General features: G+C 43.4%; 1 non-coding gene across 1 annotated transcript; it reads right to left on the bottom strand.

Annotated features, from left to right (window-relative positions):
• Positions 1-1,032: 1,032 nt before the first annotated feature.
• LOC121276621 lies at positions 1,033-1,135 on the bottom strand. The gene has a single exon (XR_005942703.1). It is a non-coding gene; the product is annotated as a U6 spliceosomal RNA (small nuclear RNA).
• Positions 1,136-23,479: the final 22,344 nt, after the last annotated feature.

Here is a 23,479-nt window from a genome sequence, read left to right as displayed (position 1 = left end):
TATTTGGGGCTTTACCACCACTACAAACCCCATGCCACACTTTCACACCCAAATATACCTCCCCATGGCAGCTAAAATTCAACCCATTAAAGCAGGTTACCAGAAATTTGGTCAAAAGATATGCTTTATGACCATATTAAAGGGGAAAGAGATATAGAGAGGCAAAGAAGTTTAGGGAGGGAATTCTAGAGCTTAGGGCTTTGGCAGCTGAAGGCCCAGTGATCATGTACATGAAGCAATTAAAATCAGGGATGCTCACAAGGCCAGGATTAGAGGAGTGCAGATATCTTGGATGGTTGTAGGGCTGGAGAAGATTGCAGAGTTAGTGGGATGAGGATGCTGAGAACTTTTAAAATTGAGATGTTGCTTAAATTCGGAGTTATTGTAAGACAGAGGGTACAGGGGTGATGAGTGAAGAGGACTTGGTGTTAGGGTGCTGGCAGCAGAGTTTTGGAAGACATCAAGTTGACAGAGGGTAGAATGTGGAAGGCCAGCCAGGAGTTCATTGGAATAGTTAAGTCTAGAGGTAAAGTAAAAGCATGGATAAGGGTTTCGGCACCAAATGAGCTGAAGCAGGGATGGAATCAGTTGATGTTATGGAGTTGGAAATTGATAGTCTCAGTGATAGCCCAAATATGCTCATCTCATGGTCAAATTTCTCACCAAGTTGCAAACAATCTGATTCAGCCTCACACTGTTGCCAGGGAGTGTGATAGAAACAGTGCAGAGCCTGTAAAAAAAAGCTTATTTTATATAACCATATAACAATGCAAATTACTTGATGAACAGAATTTAAAAAGTTTAAAAGACCAGGAATCCTTTGTTTCCCTCCACATACCATGAGCAATGAGCTAAAGCCAATTCAGCCCTCAGGGGAGGTATTCAGGATGTCAGCTGTTTCAGCAACACATTGCCTCATTCCTTCTTGTCAGCTTCCCCTTTCCCACAGCCTGTAGAGCGCCCCCATGCAATCACTGTTCATTTCTTTTCTCACATTCTCTACATCACTCACATTCATACCATTCTCATAAGCATGAGAGAGAATGCGTCACAAATTCGCATGTCATTCTTGTGCAAGGGCCATGCTAAATTTCTCAGTAGCATTCCAATTTTAGTAAATGTGCTGAAGAAATACAAGGAGAGGAAATCCCAATCCAGCAACTCAGCCCAAACTCAATCTTTTTTGGTATCCTGTCCCATTTGTAAAAGAACCTTCTGGCTGCAGATTTGCCTTCGCAGTCATCTGTGTCCACCAGAACCTTACCAAACACCCCAGATGAAGAACATTTTTAAAATTCATTCAAGGGATGTGGGCTTCGCTGTCCAGACCAGCATTTATTGCCCATCCCTAATTGCCTTTGAGAAGGTGGTGATGAGCTACCTTCTAGAACTGCTGCAGTCCATGTGGTGTAGGTACACCCACAGTGCTGTTAGGGAGGGAATTCCAGAATTTTAACCCAGCGACAGTGAAGGAATGGTGATATATTTCCAAGTCAGGATGGTGAGAGGCTTAGAGGGAAACTTCCAGGTGGTGGTATTCCCATGTATCTGCTGCCCTTCCCCTTCTAGATGGTTGTGGGTTTGGAAGGTGCTATCTAAGGAGCCTTGGTGTATTTCATTTTTTGCTTTGAGATGTAGATAATCAAAAACACACAAGTGAGAGAGAATCTACATAAGATGTCTAGACAATGGACATAATATTTAATGCCAGTATTAATTACATTAAATCAAGGAATATTAAATATTATTTCACAAAGATGATTTTACAAAATGTCATGGCAGAGAGGTTCACCCATTGTGTGCACATATCAGGAATTTCCATATCTGCTATTCAATATTTTCCATCCATTATTTTAATGCTTCCTGTCCTGTTAAAGTTAGCCATCATGCGTCAAATTTGTGTTATCAGTGCTAAATCATATATGGCCCACACCACTCCATAAGAAATTGCATACCCCTTTAAAACATTGCCAGTTCAAAGATATATTTTGAGAGTCTCTGCTCCAAACACGGAGCCTTGTTCAACAGAAATACAGGTTAAAGAATCAGATACAAAAAGGTTGAAATCAGGAATGTTGCAAAGTGGACAAGTTAACCTCCATGTTTTCAGACAGTAGCTTTGCCTTGGAGTTGTAGAGCCTCACAAATTTATCCTGTATCATATGTACTCATAAATAATTCATGTTTGAGCCACCTTGCATGGGAAATAGCATATCTAGTATATATTAAAAATGCTGAACTAGTTAAAGCATTCCATTATAAATACATGTTAGCCTGGAGACTCTGCTGGGTTGTGCTGGAATTTGGAGGTAAAAAAATTGGCCAAACCAGCGCAAAAGATCAAAAGTTTCCACTAATTGGATTCTTTAGCATGCCTTTGAAGAGTCTTTTAAAATTAAAGTATTTTTAGGCACAAGGACACTAACAGACATCTTTTAAAGGACTTAGATTTTCTTTTCAATTTACTAAGTAAATGACTAACGGACACCAATGTAACCAGTAAATGGCTTTGTATGGTTTTTAAAAGTCATTTTCAGTTATTTAAAATAAGGCTACTCACAGGTGGTGGGCAAGATGCTCATGGAAAATGTTTATGTCTGCATGGTTTATGAGACTGGCCTCTTCCTTCCATCGACAGGGAACAGTTTTTCTCTGTTGGCCCCTCATAGTTCGTAGCATGATCTCCAGGGAAGCGTCAGATAACAGGGGAGCAGGGGTTGGGGCAGCTTTCCCACAATGCATATCCATTCCTCTAGTTGCTGAATCTTCACTAATAGATCTGTATTGGCGCAATTCTGGACTGTACTGGGATCCCTTTAAATAAGAATTTTCCATTGATGGGTCATCATCATGCCCACACTCTTTAGTCAGGAAGGTTGCTAATACTGAGGCTAAATTAAATGGTCATAGCAAATCCTGCTCAAGCAACAACCAGGCTTCCTACTCACTGCTAACAGGGTAGGTTTGTTTAAAATTATGCCCATTAGATGGAAAAACGCGAGCTGAAATGAATAACAAATTCTTGTTAATCACCCTGCACTGCCACAAACTTGTCAGCTGGTGTCTCTGCAATTGACTGTCGATTCTACTAGATTGTATCAATAAGCTTAATAACATTTTGCAAACCCTGTTGGCCATGTCAGAAAACTTAAGTGAACATTCAAGATGAAGTGATGCAATGCCCCATTAGAAAGCAAGTTTCTTCCTTCATCTTCATCCCACCATTTCAAATGGGCAACATTGTTATCAGACCTGAAATATAATGTTAAAATTTTCTGCCCTGTCAGGGCCTAAATTTAAAAGCTAGCATCAGTTGTTGTCATAAGTGGAAAGTTAAGGTGAAGGAAGGTTCCCAATCTCTTGCTAATTTGATGCAGGGGAAAAAGAAGGGCAGTTTTCCATGCACTGAGGTGAAATAGTGAGGCAAACACTGGGCCCTCAGTCAAAATTGGAGTCCTCTGTAAGGTCCTGACATCACCTCCCATATACAATGGGCTGCCTCCCACTGCACTTCAAGATCAAGTCTGAATAAATGCAGCTGGACATATTTCCTACAAATGTGTTTACCTCAGATGCTGAAACTATCCAGGAACTCCCACACGTTACAAGATTCCCACAACACAGGTTGCAACTATCTTGCCATTGTAACCCCCTTAAACTTTATCTCACTTATGTTCTGGAAAATATGAGAGAGCTATCTTATTTGGTATAATTATATCGTCTAATTATAGATGATCCTGTCATACCCAGAATAAAGCAAACTCACTCCACAATCTTTCCCTCTGCTTCCCTCTTCTGTGGCTACTTTTCTAGAATCTTATGCACAATCATAAAGTATAAGCATGTTCACATCAATCATTGTACTAAACACCAATGTTACGGAAAAATAAATCTTTCATTTGACAGTCCTGGACCCTGTACTTCAGGAAAAATATCCTTCAAGAGCCAAAACACTGAATCTGCTCAAATCTCCCTCCTTTAATGCCTCATGCCTATTGTTTTATTAAAAATAAACAGCAGTTAAATGGATGGGGGAAATAATTCAATCTGGCTCTGAAGACTAAATATTAAAATTATTCCCATTCTGTACTAAGTTAGCTAGTCTCAGTCTGGGCAGTTGCTGATCATTATAATTGGCTACAGCTTCTCTGGACTCAGGAAGTGAAAAATAACCAGAATTTCTGCTCCAGATTGCTATCAATGTTGTTGGACAGTGTGTGTGTGTGTGGATGTTGGCAAGGACAAGAGTGGATTAATTGACCAAGCAATTCAATGGTGTCACACCTGTTTTTCAGGAATAAAATGGTTACCTAAGCATATGGAAGGAGGGCCTAGCACAACCATTACATACTGAAAATGTACTATTGGCCATATTAGCAAGACAGTAACAGAGGCACTCTAGGCCCATTAACCTCTTTGCAAATACAATAGGGGGTTCATATCTGTCTGAAGCACCTTATCGAAAATTGGGCAGGGCTGGACAGATCCAGCACCAGTTCAGCTGCATTCAGGAATACATTGTTTACATGTGGCCTAACTAGCAGTATGGTAAAAAGATCACTGAAGGCCAGTATAAAGGAGATAAGTTTGTTGAAAAATAATTATCCAAGTGTAGGAGTAGCAGCAGTACTATTGTCAGGTCCACTACAGTACCAGGTTATTGTCAGCTCCCTCCCAATTGCCTCTCCCAATCATCACATTCCCTCCTGTTCATGTTCCCCTCTCCCAATTACTCCATGTCCTGCTGATTACTTTCCATCCCAATCCCTTCCTCTCATCTCCCAGGACTTAGCTGAGGATTGCACACTTATTATACGTATTTATTTGCAGAGTTGTTTCCAAACCTAGCAACCACTGTTTCCATCTGTGCCTATTTATACTATTTTGATGAATCCAGGGACACAAATCAAGGGACACATTAAAAGGAAGCTCCTTAAAGGGATACTGCAAAAAGAAAGACAAAATCTTAAAGAAAACTTATGAAACTCAAATTAAAATGTGATTAAGGGGGTTGAAGGCCTGTGCCTATTTATTTACTCTTTTTTGAACCAAATAAAAAAATAGACCTTTAACAAATTAACAGGGGTGTGCCTATTTATAACTCTTTCGAGTACAAACCCGTTTCCATCTGTTTCAGATGAAGTTACATTGTTTCATAGTTTGCCATTGTGAAATTTGAACTCTTGATAATCTTTTAAAATGAAAACAATTAAACTAAATCAACAAAATTGGGATAAATCAGGCACAGCCCCTAATTCAGGTCAGCTGTAAAACCAAGGACAAAGTTTAAAGGAACCTTACAAACTTTAAATCAAAATGTGATTAAAGGGGTCAACAAAACACCCCAGACCCCGCGGTGCCCACCGAGCACGGAAGGCCTCGAGTGTGTCAGCAGACACCGCGTGCTCCCTCTCCAGGGACATCCGGCAGCGAACGTAGCCGCGGAAGAGGGACAAACAATCGGGCGGGACTCCCCCGTCGATCGCCCGCTGCCTGGACCTGTTAATGGCCAACTTGGCCAGGCCCAGGAGCAAGTTCACATGAAGTTACATTGCTTCATAGTTTGCCATTGTGAAATTTGAACTCTTGATAATCTTTTAAATGAAAACCAAATCAACAAAATTGGGATAAATCAGGCACAGCCCCTAATTCAGGTCAGCTGTAAAACCAAGGACAAAGTTTAAAGGAACCTTACAAACGTTAAATCAAAATGTGATTAAAGGGGTCAACAAAACACCCCAGTCCCCGCGGTGCCCACCGAGCATGGAAGGCCTCGAGAGTGTCAGCAGACACCGCGTGCCCCCTCTCCAGGGACATCTGGCAGCGAATGTAGCCACGGAAGAGGGACAAACAATCGGGCGGGACTCCCCCGTCGATCGCCCGCTGCCTGGACCTGTTAATGGCCAACTTGGCCAGGCCCAGGAGCAAGTTCACATGAAGTTACATTGTTTCATAGTTTGCCATTGTGAGATTTGAACTCTTGATAGCTGTAACTCTTTCGAGTACAAACACATTTCCATCTGTTCCTATTCAGATGAAGTTACATTGTTTCATAGTTTGCCATTGTGAGATTTGAACTCTTGATTTTGGGGTTACCAACCCAGTACCATAACCACTTGGCTATTTAGGCCAAGCCTTAAAATATGTTTTGGTGATGAAACTAGTCTTCAAGCTATAGACTGAGCTAACTTAAATAGCATTCAGTTATAATTTCCTTTTTGTGTTTTCAATTGCTCATAGAATAACATTCTGATCTTGGCCTATTATTAAGGTAAACACCAAGTCAAGCTTTCAATTTGCATTTCTCCTGTCCTGGCTTAAAGGTGCTGGTTACTGTTATGTTTGTACATGGCCTATTCCTGGCCTTTCTTTGTAACTCTTTCAAGTACAAACCTGTTTCTATCTGTTTCAGGTGAAGTTACATGTTTCATAGTTTGCCATTGTGAGATTTGAACTCTTGATACTCTTTCGAGTTACCATTTGTAACTCTTTCGAGTACAAACCCATTTCCATCTGTTTCAGATGAATTTACATTGTTTCATAGTTTGCCATTGTGAGATTTGAACTTTTGATCTTGGGGTTACAAACCCAGTACCATAACCACTTGGCACAAGTTAATCCCCAGTTAATGCCTACCACCTGCAGACAATTAAGCACAATTAATATGCAATTAACACATCAAATTAAAATACACTTCACCAGTGATTTACCTGGGGGTGGCCAGCATGCATCTGTAATTCACCAATGATAAAATGAAACTCAAGCCCCAGTATCAGGTGTGGGTTGTTCTCTGGACTCAATTTTCTCCAGCAGATTAACACAAACTGATTCAAGGGCAATTCCAAATGGTCTGTTGACACTCACTTTCTAAACTCATCCACTAGTAAAAAGCCATGTAGTTGAGGAAGATTATTGGAAACGTACAAAGAAGGGTCAGATTGGCCTAAGTAGCCAAGTGGTTATGGTACTGGGTTTGTAACCCCAAGATCAAAAGTTCAAATCTCACAATGGCAAACTATAAAACAATGTAACTTCATCTGAAACAGATGGAAATCTGTTGTATAGTGTGCCTACGCACACAGGTGGCGACTTTCCGCCTTCAGACCCTGCAGCGATACCTCTACGTTGAGCCTCCTCCTAGATGGTGTGCCCTGATGACGTATTTCTTCCGTCAGGTGCACGGCCTGAATTATGACGTGCAGCTCCTGTTTATAGAACAGCTGGGCCTCGGTGGCAGGCGTTGCCCGTCTTTTACCAGGACCTGATCAAAGTCTGGAAAGTGGTCGCCTCGCGACGCAGCTCTCCCCCGTCAGGAGTAGCGGCTATCGTCAGAGAGCCGCTGCTCAGGAATCCGCCCCTCCGTCCTTTTCAGTGGTTGGCGGAGAGGAGGGCTGTGGCCGCAGGGGTGACCAGGATCGGGGACGTGCTGGGTGGCGGAGGACTGGGCTGGATGCTCCCGCAGGAGTTGGCGCGACGCGCGTCTGTGAGTGTCCAGGTCGCAGCCGATGCCATCCAAGACCTGAGAACGGTCGTGCTCGGACCCGACGTTATTTTGGGTCTTGAGGTGGCCCAGGTGCGCGGTGGTCTTCCGTCTGAGCGTTCCCCTGTTCGGACGGAATTCCACATTGGCCCCAAGCCCCGAACCCTCCCTCGGGTGCTGGTGCCCCGCAATATGAGCCGCCTCGGGGACATGCCCTCTGTGCCTTTTGGCACAGCAAAGAGGGGCTTTTTGTATGGACTGCTGCTGCACACCTTCCATTTTCTCGCCCTTGTCCGTCGACCGGACACGCCCTGGCGTGCCTTGTTGCCGTCCGGCGGCGGAGGCCCTCGATGGGAGGCCCTCTACGGAGGTGTCCTCCCCCTTTCTATCGGGGACCTGGGTTGGAGGGTGTTGCATGCAGCAGTCCCTTATAATAAGAGGATGCATAGGTTCACGGACTCTCAGGACACATGCCCTTTTTGCGGTCTTGTGGAGTCCGTGGACCATGTATACATAGGGTGTTGTAGGCTGCACTCCCTTTTTAGTTATTTGAAAAACCTTTTATTGATGTTTTGTTTGCACTTCAGCCCCACGCTCCTGATCTATGGGCACCCGGTGCGGAAGGGGGTCGGGAAGGAGGAGGAGCTCCTCGTGAACCTGCTCCTGGGCCTGGCCAAGTTGGCCATTAACAGGTCCAGGCAGCGGGCGATCGACGGGGGAGTCCCGCCCGATTGTTTGTCCCTCTTCCGCGGCTACGTTCGCTGCCGGATGTCCCTGGAGAAGGAGCACGCGGTGTCTGCTGGCACTCTCGAGGCCTTCCGTGCTCGGTGGGCACCGCGGGGACTGGGGTGTTTTGTTGACCCCTTTAATCACATTTTGATTTAAAGTTTGTAAGTTTCCTTTAAACTTTGTTCTTGGTTTTACAGCTGACCTGAATTAGGGGCTGTGCCTGATTTATCCCAATTTTGTTGATTTGGTTTTCATTTAAAAGATTATCAAGAGTTCAAATCTCACAATGGCAAAACTACGAAACAATGTAATTTCACCTGAAACAGATAGAAACAGGTTTGTACTTGAAAGAGTTACAAAGAAAGGCCAGGAATAGGCCATGTACAAACATAACAGTAACCAGCACCTTTAAGCCAGGACAGGAGAAATGCAAAATGAAAGCTTGACTTGGTGTTTACCTTAATAATAGGCCAAGATCAGAATGTTATTCTATGAGCAATTGAAAACACAAAAGGAAATTATAACTGAATGCTATTTAAGTTAGCTCAGTCTATAGCTTGAAGACTAGTTTCATCACCAAAACATATTTCCATAACATTTTCTTGGCTTTTCAAAAAAATGATTTGATCGTTTCAAGCTGTATTCTCATGCATCACAGGAATAGAGAGTTGATTACCTCTGCCATTGGAACCAAGGTCCATCCCTAGCTACCACCAGTACACTATGGCTTCAGCGCTGTTCTAACCTGAAACATTTAACTCTGTTTCTCCCCCCAGATGTTACCTGACCTCCTGAGTATTGAGCACTTTTTGTTATTTTAGATTTCCAGCACCTGCAGAGTTTTGTTTTTGCTTGAATACAGAAATCTAGGCTAATACTCCAGCACTGAGTGTTGCACTGCTGGAGTGCTGTCTTTTGGACAAGATGTAAAACTGAAGACCTATCTGACTGCTCAGTGGATGTAAAAGATCCCATGGTACTATTTTGAAGAGGAGCAGGGTTGACCTAGCCAATGTTTATCCCTCAATCAATATGAAAACAGGTTATCTAGTCACCATCAGATTGCTGTCTGTGGAAGCTTGCCATGTGCAAATTGGCTATCACATTACAAGTGATCTTACAAGTGACTACACTTCAAAAGTGATTCATTGGCTTCAAAACTCTTGGAGACGGCAGTGGTTATGAAAAGCAATACATAACTGGAAGTCTTCCATTTTTCCCTTTCTTTCTGCTTCCTGTATTTATCGAGCTTCCCTTTAAATGCATTGATGTTCTTCACCACAACTTCTTGCGTTAGCCAGTTCCACATCCTAATCATGATCTGACCCCTATTTATAGGTTCTAGTTTTGGACTTCCTCCAGAAGTTGAAATATTATCTCCATGTTTAAATAATTTTACAATCTAAATAGGACTCCAATAGGTCATCTCTCAATCTCACCTTTTCTAGAAAACACCTTTCCTTGAAATGCCTTCTTCAATTGTTTAGCCACATCTTCTGATCTCTATCTTAGAGAACATGTATCAATTTCCTTCATATCCCTTGCAGGTACTGAAAGCTTACAGGGGGGGGAAAAAAAAATCTGACATCAATCTAACATCTTCAGATGGACTCTTCCTTCGAGTCGAGCCCACGCCCATTGCAGGTGAGCTGAGGTAGGTGCAACTGTCATCGTCACTGCCATGAGCAGCAATGTGCCAGCAACAATGCCACAGGAGGGAACTTGTGGTCTGCATGTGGAAAAAATTGGATAGCCAGGCAGTGAAAGATAGAACTAGGACCTAGCCTTTAAACAGTTAAAAGTTTTTAGTTACGGAGACACACATTACAAAAATGCACCTCCAACCCCAATATATACACACACACACACTTTTGTTGAGCTCATAAACAAAACAACCCAATTAAGTTCCCTATTTGAAAGGGGCACTAGTACCCTAGTGTGACAAAAATAAAAGCTTTAAAGGAAACTTATCAACTTAAATCAAAATAACATTCTAGGGGAGCTACTATATATACACAGGTGCACAAGTGAATCCCCAGTTTATGCCTACCACGTGAATATAATTAAATATCCAATAATTAACACTGGATGAATACGCATTTTTTTCAAAAGCAATGATTCTCCCAGTATCGTTTTGTGAACTACATAATAAAACAAACTGGTTGACTTTTTCCAGAAATCGATTTCTTCTTCAAACTGTCTTTGTAAAGCTAAGAATTTGTAGGCAGGATCACTGCTACTTTTACAACCTATCTTTAAGAATGAGGTAATACATTGTTATAAAAGCCTGCTTTCAATTTTGCATGAATCCTAGTTATTTAAGAATGCATTCTGTCATCATTGCAGGGTTCTCAGTTTAACATTATCTCTCCTATAACGCTACTAGACATCAATTACCAGGAGTTTCATATTACATTATGGAGGAAGACTTTCTCTGGATCATGCACTTTTTTATAGCATGTGAATTGCTTTGCTCCCATGGATGGTATTACAATAAGGGTAAAGGTTAACTTCTACACATCACTCTGTCAAATGGGAGGAATCTTGTTTAAAATACCATGGTATTACTATTATTTTTATATAATAACCCCCTTATTAAGTCTGTTAAGGATAGAAATGCCATTCATCCCTTGAGCACAAAAACATTTAGTGCGGATATAACAACTTGCATTTGGTCCAGAGAATTCAATGCTATGAAAGAATGCCAGCAACAGCATTTTGCTATCTATATTTTTAGCTGTTCAGAAATAGTTCTTTCCACTGATCAAAACAGCAGTAATTAGTGCAACTCATGGCCCTACACTAACAAATTGTATTTAAAAAAAGGAAGGCCCACAATGGAGTTTGTAAAAGACACCCCCACCCCCAATTTCTTTCACCTCCTTTTCTCAGGATGCTGAGGTTATCAGTGTGCAGGTTATGGTTTCAGGGTAACTGTAACCCATTGGTACCTCACTTGAGAATCAGTCTTCCTATATCGGCTTCAGCAAGCTAATTGGCCTAGAAAGACAATAGGATCAAATTCAAAGCAGTCTTTAAATAACACACACACACACTGACAGAGACACAGGGCTGAATTTTAACTGAAAGAAACAGGCAAGTCAGGTGTGGGTGCGGCAGGTTAAGCTCTCAGAAATCTGTTTCCCTACCCAAATCTACCTCCACCCTGCCCATTTCTGGCTTGAACTGAGGCCAGAAAGGAGGCAGGAAACCCAGCTGATCGAAGGTGGCAGGTTGCAACCTCAAGTATAAGAAGCTGCAAACCTCTGCCATTATACTTTTGAAATTTTACTGCTGTTGACTGGGCTTCCTGAGTATCAGGAGCCCCGGCAGCTTCCTCGAGGCAAAGACTTGGTAGATTGACGTACATATGCTCCAGGTGCTTGCCTGTGAGGAGCCTCCATGATCAGGCTCATCCTGAACAACCTTAACACCCCAAGGTCTCCAACTTTGCCCACCCCAAAAAATCCTCAATTCCCCAGACCTACATCCAGGGCCTAGATCTCTCCATCCCCACCAGGCTCAGTCACCACCTGAAGCTCCACAGTGTGTAAGGGTATCCCAAATTGCAGGTTCCCCCGACCTTCTGGCTGATCCAATCTCTGTGGATGAGGTCAGTAAAAATTACACACATGCACGCACACACACAGTCAAGAGACACACTCAGTCATTTATAAAGGACACATACAGGCACCCACAGGGACATGTACATTCATACATACAGAGACGTATACACCCACATTCCAAAAGAGCATGCTGAATAATAATTTAAACTATAGCTCTGTTTAACATTGGATTCCTAGAAGTGGGATTAACATAAATATTTTTCAGTTCTCAATCTGAACTGCTTAGCAAGATCACTCTGACTGGAGCCTGAAACATTTCCTGTAAGTGGGAGGGAAAATTAGTATGTAATGCAATATCCAAAGCCTTGTAGCAGGTGCACGTAGGCTGGTTCTTTGAGAGCAAACAGTGTAGAAAATCATATGACAGAAGTGTAAAGTCCAACTTTTAAAGAAATCAAGGGTGTAACTCATGAAAAATCAGAGAAAGTGAAAACTAAGACATTGTAAAATTTTAGCAACAAATCAGTTACAATTTAAAAAGTATCATTGAGGTTTATTGTTTTCTATATTAAGATAAAAATGAGATGAAAGCCATTTCTAACTGCAATTGAATGAGCCTGACCCCAAGGATCCAAGGCTTGGATCTTCAAAAATATTTTGTTCAGCTCTGAAATACACACTTCACAAACTGAGCCAAATTTTGATTTACTCATGAAACTGGAGGAGGATGTAATCTTCATGGTTCAATACGTTCGGATTTCAATAGTTAAGCCAAACCAAGCAGTGAATCTGATCTTGTTCATTCATCAGAATTCATGTTTTTTGGTACTAACAGTCTTTTATTTGTCAAATAAAGCAGAGAGCTGAAGTAGAGGTACATTACTTGATTTTTTTTTTCAGGAGTGAAAAATGCAGTTTTTGGGGCATATTTTAATTTTTTGACATTGGCAAGTAGATTATAACTGTGATTCTAATTTGGATATTTGAGCAGTGCTGATGTGTTATCCAAAAACGTCACTTCAAAGTGCTAAATAGAACATGTGGGGCAGCATTTTGGTGGAACATGGGCAGGGACTGATGGGTTAGATGCGTAATTTCTCAACATCAGCCATTGTGACGGTCAGTAATTTTACTGAGGAGGAGGGGGCTACCCACCTAATCCGGATCGATGTCCAATCAAGCCTGTTGACATGGTTGTTGTCAGCACATTAAAGGATAGTTTTCAATTTTCGTGGGAAGGCATAGGATCCATGCTGGATCTGGAACAGGCCAAGTAGAAGGAGGCAACAATGCCAGCCATGGCTATACCATTAAATGAGATGTGATCATAAAAGGTGAATGGCTGAGATGGGCATTCATCCATTGGCACACAGTTGCCATTAGGTGAGCAGAGATAGTGGAGCAATTGGTTTGTGCACATTCAATCAGCTGAGGAGATTGTGACCCTTCAGAGATCATGAGGTCATAAAGGGTGGGGGTGTAGGTACAGCAAGCATTGAGAATGCAGCTGACCACAAACAAGGCAAAAGCTAGACGTGGGATTCAAGGTACTGTTAGGAACTACAGTTAGTTTTAAGTGTTATATTTGTATCAGTGGGTGCCAGGAATAAGCTATAGCTTTACATTTAAGTTTTAGCTTTAAGTTTAATTTGTAATTTTTTATTTGTGTGTTAGAAAGGTGAAACCTGGATTTTTGGTTTCATTTCAGAGTAGAGTCAGCAATTCTGCAGGTTTGTTTGTATGCCTGCATTTTAATGAGGTTTTATGGTCCTTAAAGTGGATTAGGGAAGTTAAAGCAAAGTAGGAGCCCACAGAGACAGAGAAACAAAGCAGTTTGAGTTCAGTTGATGACTGTGCTCTGAGGTGAAGGGAGCAGTTTAAATCTCTCTCTAGGTGGACATACTATCAGATTGCTGAGGAAAATGAGTCTAAGAATCTTAGATGAATTGCTGCAATGTTAAAGTAACAGTGAAGGGCGAGTGAGTTCTGGATCTCAATGAAGATACCAAATTGTTAGAAGTCTACTGGGAAAGGGAACTGCAGGGACCAGGTCCTAAAGGAAATGGAGAAAGGTCCCAAGAGACCTTTAAGTTAAGTCAAAGGACAAACTCAGGATTCTGGAACAAGATCTTGTTCAATAAATTTAAAGTAAGGAACAGAGGAAAAGGCTCCGAATTGAAGAGAGAAAGCTGCAGGGAGCAGAATCAATACAAAGTGGGCTTGCGAGAAGCCGGAAGATCTGAGGCAACGGCCAAAGGATGGGAACTCCTTACTACAGGCCTGTGAAGCAGTGGTGTTCTGAATGGAAAAGCGTGGAAGGTGATCTAGAAGAAAGGAACATCAGAGGGAGAGGTTGAAACCCTGGAGGTGGATCCTTGTGGAAGATGACCAAGTGAAATCATTGTCTGGGAGAATATTCCAAAGCAAGTTCTTCGATCGTTGAGATTGGAAACCCTCAGGAGAAAGATGGAGTTCCATGAGGCCAGTTGGCTCACAGTGTGACAAGCATCAGGGAGGGGTTGATGAGAGATCCACAGCATTTGCTTTGGATGGCATCTGTTACTTGATCTTGGAGTGTGGTGTGTCTGACCATAGGTCGCCTTTTGGTTTATATGGACTGTGTACTTATTGAGGACACTAGAGTATAAGATAACTTTTGTAACTTGTGGCATTCTTATGTATATATCTGTAAAGATATGATTGTGGGTGAAATGTAATATAGTTCATCTTTTTCTTGTTTAATAAATGTTTTAATCTTTTGTTAGAAGTACATCAGCAGACTCTGTAACTCTGTTCAGTAGCTGCTCTCCACATTTCTAAAAAAAATATAAAAGTTAGGATCTATCATGCCAGATTGCACCCTGGGGATCTGACTTGTCCAGTAGTAACATCAGCTGGGATCATAACAGTACTTGGAGCTAGGGACAAGGAGCAATGCAGATCAACATCCTCAGGTGCAGATGCAGAGCCCTGGGTACGAGGAGGGCAGGGAAGAGGAAAGGGGGGTAGGAAAGCAACAAAGGCCATACTCTCAACAATGAGTGTACTGCTGAAGAAGCAGCTACCTGGACATGTCAGAGCATCGGTGCCGCAGAAGAATGCATCTATCTGGGCAGATAGCCGTTGAGATTTTTGGCCTTTGTTGAGGAAGACCTCATAGTAATTTTTGACATGGTGCCACCAGTAGCCATTAAATGTCACTGTGATCTTGGACTTCTTTGCCTCTGACTTATTCCAAGGATCAGCAACCGACTTTGGTAACATCTCTCAAGTGGTAGCACACATTGCATCTGGCAAAACAATGATGCCCTATCTACAGCAGCTGGGCAGTACATACAATATTAAATGGATGGGGACTATTAGGCATAAAAGGCAGTGGGATTAAACTCCATTACTGGATTTCTCCTAGGTGCAGGGCATCAAGGTGCTGAGAGAGTAGCCAGTGAGATTCCTCACCAGGAAGGTCTTCCACTCCCTAAATCTTCAGATCGTCTGCAACCACAACAAGGGCTATATGTATGTGTGTCTTCGCTATCCTGGCAGCTGCCATGATGCCTTCATCCTCTACCAGTCCAGGGTGCACTGCTCCTCATGTCATTACTGAGACTTCATAATTGGCTTCGAGAGGACAAGGATTATACTGTGACAAGATGGCTACTCACACCTTTATATCATCCTAATACAGAGGCACTACAACCAAAGCTATCCACTCACAAAGACTACAATTTAGCAAGCCTTTCAGCTTCTGACAATGCGGTTCAAGTGCTTCGACCAGTCAGATGATGCCCTACTGTATACTCCTGTAATGGCCTGCTGTGTTCTCCATATGATGGCTCTGCAGAGAGCTGTGGATCTTGAAGAGAATGAAGTATTAGATCAATACAGTTCATTGGAGGAGGGAAAGGAAGGGAAAAAAAAAGAGCAGATCAGTACCCATGCTGTGCATGGAAATGCTGGTGCCATCTCAGAATTAAAGCACTCATCAGGACGGCATGAATGCCAGGGCACATCTGATCCAGGCAAGTTTCATTTAAACGCTACTCAATCAGAAAGTCTGCATTCTCTGGACTCACTTTATTCTACCTGTGCGGACACATCCATTAAACACACAGCTTTGAATATATTCTTTCTTACCAATAATACATGTTACACATCTCTTAGTGGCCTCAGTGTTCCTGTTCAAAGACCACTGCTTCCCTTCACCAATTCTTCCCTCTTTTTTAGGTTTGCCATTAAAGAATGGAAGCTCACACATCTGGAATCATGGTTCAACATCTCCAATGTAATTAATAAATGATAATTTACACAATTACAAATGAAAAAGTTACCCAAGTAAACCATTCAGTACAATGACAAACCTGGTGGCCTTTGCTCTTGGCTACTTCTATACAGTGCTTCCTGTGTGGCCTCAGATGAGGCAGAGGCAGCCTGCTTACATGTGTCTGCATGGGGTGGAGATGGACGTGGCAGTCATCCGCACACTGAGTTGCCTATGGGGCACCTCCAGAGGCTGCTGCACTGGCATCAACCTCCGTCAAAGGACCCTGCTGCATAAAAGATCCCTAAGTCAGAGGGTGCAAGTGGGCTGATGGTAATGATGGCCTGTGAGGGTCAGCACCCTCAATCTCTTGAGTGACTGCCTCTCCGCAATGCTTCAGGGACCTCAATGTGAGCACACATCTCACACACTGGTCAAAGTAGAGCTATCTTGCTTGTGACTCTCAAGGCCTTGCATCTGCACCCTGCTGATTTTGGGTATTTCTGTTCACCATCCTTTAAATGGGACCTCCTACAGCTGCCTCTGCCTCTGTCACTTCCTTCTGCTCACCCATGACGTGCTCTTCTCCCACTGCCACCTTCTTTAATGATGTTTGAGGACCCACCATTGAGTGTTATCTGCGTTGGTTGCTTGAGCCTTGTGATGGTGTTGGCTTTCATGCTGTTGCATATGGTGGTGCAGCAGTGGTACTGGCATGCTCCTCCTTCACAATTGGCCCTGTGGAAGACATAAGAGGGAGATGATGAGAACATGCCTCTGACAGCAGATGCCTCTGCACAGCTGAGGCTTCCTGATGCAGCTGAAGCTTTGGCATGTTGTTTTGCATGAGAAGGAGTGCACACCATCATCTGCAGAATTCAATATATTTTAACCCTTCCTCCAGGTATTCCCATTTCTCCATCACCCACTTCCTCCTGGGATGCCACCCTCACAAGGTTAAGGGCTATCTCCTCCATTACAGTCAGAGTGTTGAACTGGGACAGTCCTCCTCCTGGAAGAACCCTCTCCCACACATTGTACACCCTTTTCTACTGCAAGGACAAAAGAGAGAGAGAGAGAGAAGCAATGGTGACCCCTTTCACCAATGCCAACAGATCATTTAAATAAGATGCTGAATGTGTCAGTGTTGCAGCTCCTCAATATTGCTTGAGGCCTTGATCAGAGGTCAGTAGTTAACCTGCGCACACTTTTCTCCATTATTCAAGAGAACAATGCACCCTCAGGCTGCTCAGCTGATGAGTCTGCTGGTCATCAGGGTCTTGTGTTGCACTGACCTGGCCAGAACAAAGAAGATCATTAAACTTCTTATGGTGGGTTCTGCTGATGACTGTGACTGCTTGTATGTTCTGCCAGTTCCAGCCTGGCCTGCTTGGGCCTTCTTCTTCCACCCGGGTAACAAGGCCTCTCTCCTGTCTCACACTGCCTGCAGCATAACTTTCCATGAGCGCCTGGCTTTTGCCTCTCCTCCTCTGCACTTTTGCCTGCCATTAAGCTGGGAGACAGCTGCCACAATATTACTGTCATCATACCTTGAAATCAGGCCTGAACTTTCAGCCTCCTACCTCCTTCACGTGCCTGCTGTTGCTAATCGGCTCTAGGGTGGACTTGACAGCCAATTAGGGCTTATCAATTAAAGCACACTAAAACCAACTAATCAAATTATTCAGATCTGTAGCAGAAAAGAACTGAATTGTTCAGAAAAATTTTTGAAACTGGTTTAAATGGCCATATTGATTTCTGACTTTTAGTTGGTAACTAACAATTAATACAAAAATAGCTTTTCCTGCATGCCTCACAATTGTTGCATCCCTCCGTTCACTAAACCCCTCTGGAATGTGTCACCCAAGTAGCCCACTTTGGGCAACTAGCCTTTGGATGTGATAGCTCTGTCCTGTGTGCCATGGTCACTCATGATACAATGATCCAACCCTTGATCTGCCATATTTTGTTCCTCAGGATCTTCATCACAAAACATGAGTATTTGAGTTTCAAAGTGCCTCATTTACTTCAATCAGCTGTTCAGAGTCTGAGACTTCGTAACTAATTCTGATCAAACTTGAAGAATAAACCTTTAGAAGGGATAAAAAAGAGGAACAAGGTGCATAAAGTTAGAATGCCAGGCAGCGTTCGAGATTATTAGATAGGAATGGACTAAGGGGAAAAAGTAAATCATTAGGTAGCTCCAAAGAAAGGGAGAAAGTAATGAAGTCTAAATTAGGGTTACTGTGCATGTGTGTGAATACGTAGAATTTGGTAAATAAAATTGGTGAGGGACCAGCACAGGTTGTCATGTTCTGGTGTTCTGATGGTATGATGTTCGGCTATAACAGAGACCTGGCTCAAAGAATAACTGGTCTGGCTTTTAAGTATTCCTGGATACAATAGGAAAGTATGGAAAGGGGGAGGGGCAGTGGTATTGATTAAGGATATCATTGCAGTGCTGGGGAGGGAGGATTTCCCAAAGGGGTCAAGGACAGAATCTATTTGACTCGAGCTAAGAAACAAAAAACTACAATTACATTGCTTGGTGTGGTCTATAGGTCACCAACTAATGGGAAAGATGTAGAGGAACAAATTTGCAAGCAAGTTATAGAGAGGTGCAAGAATTATATAGCAGTTATAACGGGAGATTTTAATTTTACAGATATAGGCTGGGATAGTAGAAGTGTAAAGAGGCGAAAGGGGCAAGAATGCCTATAGTGTGTTGAGGAAAATTTTCTAAAGCAACAGGTTCCCAGTCCAATGAGAGAGGAGATACTGATGGGCTTGGTTCTTGGGAATGAGATGTGCCAAGTGGATCAAGCGTCAGCAGGGGAACATTTAGGGGACAGTGATCATTGTATCATAACATTTAGCTTGGTTGTGGAAAAGGACAAATAGCAATCCCAAATAAGAATAATTAACTGGGGAAATACAGCTTCAATGGGGTGAGGATGGTTCTAGCCCAAGTCAACTGTAATCAAATGTTGGCAGGCAAAATGGTATCAGAACAATAGGTTGCCTTTAAAGAAGAGCTGTTTTGGACACAGAACAGGTATATTCTCACAAAGTGGAAAGGCAGGGCAAACAAATACAGACCTCCCTGGATGACAAAGAGATGGAGATTAAGATGAAGAATAAAAAGTGTGCTTATCATTGATGTGAGATAGATAATACAACTGAAAACCACGTTGAATGTATAAGGTTCAGAAGGGAAGAGAAAAAGCATATGAGAAGCAAAGAGAGAATATGAAAAGAGATTAGCAGCTAATATAAAAGGGAATCCATGCCTTCTTTAGGCATATAAGAAGTAAAAGGATGGAAAAGAGGAGTGAACCAATAAGGGACCAGAAAAGGGATTTGTGCATAGAGGCAGGGGATATAGTTGAGGTATTAAATTAATACTTTGCATCTGTCTTTACCAAGGAACAAGATGCTGTGCAGGTCATGTGAAACAGGAGGTATTCAAACACTGGAAATTTTTAAATTGATGAGGAGGAGGTAATGGATAGGCTATCTGTACTTAAAGAGTTGATATGGCAGCAGGATCAGATGGGATGCATCCAAGTGTACTGAAGTTAGTGAGACTGGAAATTGCAAAGGCACTGGCCATAATTTTCCAATCTTCCTGTAGTAATTGTAAGTTAAACCTTTCGTACTGTTACGGGGATCATGTGACTGTACAAATGTATCAGCCCTAAGCGTGGGTAGGTTTGGTCTCAATACAAGCATGAAGCTTCATCAGGAGCTCTGTAAATAAAGTTTATTGTTTCTTACAAGAAACCTGCCCTGCACTCCAAATTTATTACACTTCCTTGTACTCAGGGGTAGTGCGAAAGGACTGGAGAATTGCAAATATTACACCTTTGTTCAAAAAAGGTGTAAAGATAAGCACAGCAATTACAGGCTAGTCATTTTCACTACAGTGGAAGCTCCTAGAAATGACAACCGGGGCTAAAATTAATAGTCCCTAGGGAAAACATGGGTTAATTAAGAAAAGCCAGCACAAAATTGTTAAGGGCGAATCGTGTTTAACAAACTTGATGGAGTTTTTGATGCGGTAACAGAAAATTGATGAGGGTAACGTTGATGTGGTGTAGATGGACTTTCAGAAGGCATTTGATAAAATGCTGTATAATACACTTCTGAGAAATTTGGGTCTGAAATTGGCTGAGTGCAAGAAACAGAGCGTGTTTTTTTTGGCCTGGAGGAAAATTTGTAATTGAGATCCCCAGCAGTCGGTGTTGGCACCCTTGCTCTTCCTGATATATATTAATGGCCTAGACCTTGGTGTACAGGGTACAATATCAATATTAGCAGATGATATAAAACTTGGAAGCATTATGAACTGTGAAGAGATAGTGCAGAACTTGAAAAGGACATAGATAGGCAGTGGGCAATGGGCAGATAAGTGGCAGGTGAAATTAAATGCATAGAAGTGTGAAGTGAGTCATTTTCATTTTTTAAAAATTCATTCATGGGATGTGGATGTCACTGGCTAGGCCATAATTTATTGCCCAACCCCAGTTGCCCTTGAGGTGGTGAGCTGCCTTCATGAACAACTGCAGTCCATGCATTGTAGGTACACCCACAGTGCTGTTATGGAGGGAGTTCCAGGATTTTAACCCAGCCACAGCGAAGGAATGGCGATATATTTCCGAGTCAGGATACTGTGTGGATTGGAGGGTAATTTCCAGGTGCTGGTGTGCTGAGTGCCTGCTGCCCTTGTCCTTCTAGATGGTGGTGGTTATGGGTTTGGAAGGTGATGTCTAAGGAGGCTTGGTGAGTTCCTGCAGTGCACCTTGTAGATGATACACACTGCTGCTACTGTGTGTCAGTGGTAGAGGGAGTGAATGTTTGTGGATGGGATGCCAATCAAGCTGGTTGCTTTGACCTATATGTTGTCAAGCTTCTTGAGTATTTTTGGAGCTGCAGTCATCGAGGCAAGTGGAGAGTATTCCATCACACTCCTGACTCGTAGATGGTGGACAGGCTTTGAGGAGTCAGGAGGTAAGTTACTCATCGCATGATTCCTAGTCTCTGACCTGCTCTTGTAGCCACACTATTTATATGGCTAGTCCAGTTCAGGTTCTGATCAATGGTAACCCCCAGCATGTTGATAGTGGGAGATTCAGTGATGGTAATGTCATTGAATGTCAAGGGGCAATGGTTAGATTCTCTCTTGTTGGAGATGGTCATTGCCTGGAATTTTTGTGGCGTGAATGTTACTTGCCACTTGTCAGCCCAAGTCTGGATATTGTCCAGGTTTTGCTGCATCTGGACATGGTCTGAGGACCTGCGAATGGTGCTAAACATTGTGCAATCATCAGCAAAAATCCCCACTTCTGACCTTGTGATGGAAGGAAGGTCATTGATGAAGCAGCTGAAGTTGGGCCTAGGACACTACTGTAAAGAACTCCTGCAGTGATGTCCTGGAGCTGAGATGACTGACCTCCAAAACCACAACCATCTTCCTTTGTGCTAGGTATGACTCAAACCAGTGGAGAGTTTTCCCCTGATTCCCATTGACTCCAGTTTTGCTAGGGCTTCTTGATGTCACACTCAGTCAAATGCGGTCCTGATGTCAAGGTGGTGGGGGGTAAGGTGGGCAAGGGAAACAGCCACACATTAGGGAAACCAGCATAAAGTGACCATCCCTCTGCAACTGAGACATTTCAGGCACAGCCACATTGATATGATTGAAGATGGGCTTCTAGCTTATCTGCCTCCTCAAGCAATGCAGAGGCATCAAGGTGTCACCAAGTGCTCCAAAGCTTTTCACCCCCGTGGCACAGACTGCAAAGTCATGAGCGTTTTAATGGAGAACAGTTGGATGACTACACACATTGTACAATCTCCTCGCTAAAGCTGGCCATACAGCAGTCACTGGTGGAGGCGCTCACAGCCCCTTGCAATGTCAGCATTCTGGTTTGGGCTAGTCTCCCCCATGGTTCAAACTAACCTTGCAACACTGCAGTGTGGGTTAGGAGAATGCCTGCAGCTGAGCTGAGAGCATAGCATGCAGTCCAATGGGAAAGCTGCCGCCAATTGGAGAGGTGGGGTGAAGCAGAGTGGTGGCCAGCACTTCCAGGAAGTGTTAAAGGGCCTTCACATTTAACCAGGACAGGATCTTAGTACATCCATGATAACTTCTTTCATCCTGCAGGAGTACATCAGGATCATAGAGCCTGTTGAACTAGCTGTATGCCTGATAGCCTACAGAGATGGAAGACGACGGAGGGGAGAGCAACTGAGGCTCCTGGCTGCGCGGAGGCAGGAGCAGCAACCTCAGGACGAAGAGTAAGATGGGGCTCCCACACACGCTGCTGAAGAGCCATAGTAAGCCATCACTGGTTGGCACCTAGCGACATCCAGGGTCTATCGACACCGCCTTTCATTCCTGAAGATGACCGAGAACCAGTGTCGCCAAAGACTGTGCATGGTTGGAGTACTGGCTGGTCATATCTGCCAGCTACTGCAGGATTTGGTGCCAGGGGGACATGGAAGGCATCCACTGCCAGTGGTTGTGAATGTGACCACAGCGCCAGTGGCTCCTATCAGGGCTCCACAGGTGAAACTCTGTGGGATCTCACAAGCCTCCACCCAAAAATTCATCCTAAGGTCACAGATGCCATCTTTGCGAGGGCACACAACTTTGTGCATTTCGCCTGGCACCAGGACAGCCAGGATGCAACAGCGATTGGATTTGCCCAGATCTTGGGTTTCCCACAGGTGCAGGATACGATTGACTGCACTCATGTGGCGCTCAGATCTCCATCACAACAGACGATGAATTACATTAACCGCAGCGGGTTCCACTTGCTGAATGTGCAACTACCAGAAACGCAACCTGCAGGTGTGCACACGGTTTCCAGGGAGTGTGCACAATGCCTACATCCTCAAATGATCACACATCCCTGAAATGTTCCAGGGTCCACAGAAGCTGCAGGGTTGGCTCCTTGGGGACAAGGGCTACGTGCAGAGGCCGTGGCTGATGACACCCGTGCAGCAGCCTCAGACTGCAGCAGAGTGACAGTATAATGAGGCTCTTGCTGCAGCTCGCAGCTTGATGGAGCAGACCATTGGGATGGTGAAGATGAGGTTCCAGTGCCTGGACCAGTCGGGTGGAGGCCTGCAATACAGTCCACAGAGGGTGTTACACATCGTTGTCATCTGCCACACCCTTTACAACCTGGCACTGAAACAGGGAGATGTGCTGGCTAAGGAGGAAGTGGAGGAGCTGAAGGTTTCCTCCAATGAGGACGACGCCGACAGGGATGAAGGTGAGGACATCCTTGAAAGCAACAATGATGGGGATGAGGCCATGTAGTAAGTTGATGTGTAATATCCCTTTAAGACAAATGTTGTAATGCAAGATCACATGATCTTGATACCCAATAGCAGAGTAGCGCGGACTCCCTCTGTAGAGTAGTCTTGAGTTAGAGT

Source organism: Carcharodon carcharias, chromosome 3, assembly GCF_017639515.1.
Source record: "Carcharodon carcharias isolate sCarCar2 chromosome 3, sCarCar2.pri, whole genome shotgun sequence".
Lineage (NCBI taxonomy): Eukaryota > Metazoa > Chordata > Chondrichthyes > Lamniformes > Lamnidae > Carcharodon > Carcharodon carcharias.
Note: the sequence above shows the minus strand (reverse complement) of the source record. Positions and strands in the feature narration are given on the sequence as shown.